This window comes from Limulus polyphemus, unplaced genomic scaffold (assembly GCF_000517525.1).
Source record: "Limulus polyphemus unplaced genomic scaffold, Limulus_polyphemus-2.1.2 Scaffold3668, whole genome shotgun sequence".
Lineage (NCBI taxonomy): Eukaryota > Metazoa > Arthropoda > Merostomata > Xiphosura > Limulidae > Limulus > Limulus polyphemus.
This window is the reverse complement of record NW_013669278.1, coordinates 62,987-64,109: the sequence shown is the minus strand read 5'-3', so window position 1 is coordinate 64,109 and position 1,123 is coordinate 62,987.

Genomic DNA, 1,123 nt, shown 5'->3' with positions numbered 1-1,123 from the left:
GGGATCGAGTTCAGAATTTGGTATTTCGTGGTGATGCCGACCAACACACACACACACAAAAAAGAATAGATCTAATCTTGGGGATTGTCCCAGAGTTCTGATTTCAGCGTAAGTGTACAGAGAATTTTAAAATATTTTTTACAACACTAGCTCAATAAAATAAGCTTAATTAAAGAAGATTCTGAGAAAAAAAATTATGTTAAAAATATATATCATCAATCAATCAGGTGTCGCTGCAGGGGTTGAGGCTTATCGACAAAGAGTTAATTAGAGCTGATGTTGCTTCCTGCTCGGAATTTTGGGAGTTGATTGCTCTTTTCTTTATCCTTCAATTAATCTAAAGGGATTTTCACGTTTTTTTTTCTTTGATAACTATTTTTTTCTTCTGATTATTCCAGAGGAACCGTTGTTAGTGCACTAACTCATGAATGTGTGGATATCTAACATCAGGACTCTGCACCCCTACCAATATAGTCCGCTGGAGAAATGTGAGAAAGATTTCTCTCAGTAGTTCAGAATTTTTTTAAAATAGTTTTTTGTTTCCTTCTCCAGTGAGTGAAGACTTTTGTAGCGTCTCACGTTTGTTCGCTATAATTAATGCAACAAACAAACAAATTAACAAGGTTGTTAAGTAAAGTTGTCGAGACAATAAAAATGTGGAAAAATAACCAAACGGCAATCACCTATAATTTCCTGAAAACAAAAAATCTGACCAGATGTGGCAAGGTGGTTAGTGTACCTGGACTTTGAATCCGAGGATTCATGGTTCGCATTGCGCACTTCGGGTTGTGAGTGGGCTATGAGAGTGAAAATTAAATCCTGCTATTCAAGCAGCCGAGAACTTGTAGTGGGTGCAAATACTCCCACAGTGGCTCAGCAGTATGTCTACGACGCTAAAATTCGTGTTTTGATACCAGATAGCCCATTGTGTAGCCTTGCACGTAACGACAACCAAACCCATCCAAAACTTAAAAAAATAAAAAATATAATGATAAAAAAAAACACGTTTAAACATGTTGTCTAATGCAGAAGATTGTTTGTTTGTAATTGTTTGTTTTGAATTTCGCGCAAAGCTACACGAGAGCTATCTGCGCTAGCCGTCCCTAATTTAGTAGTGTAAGAC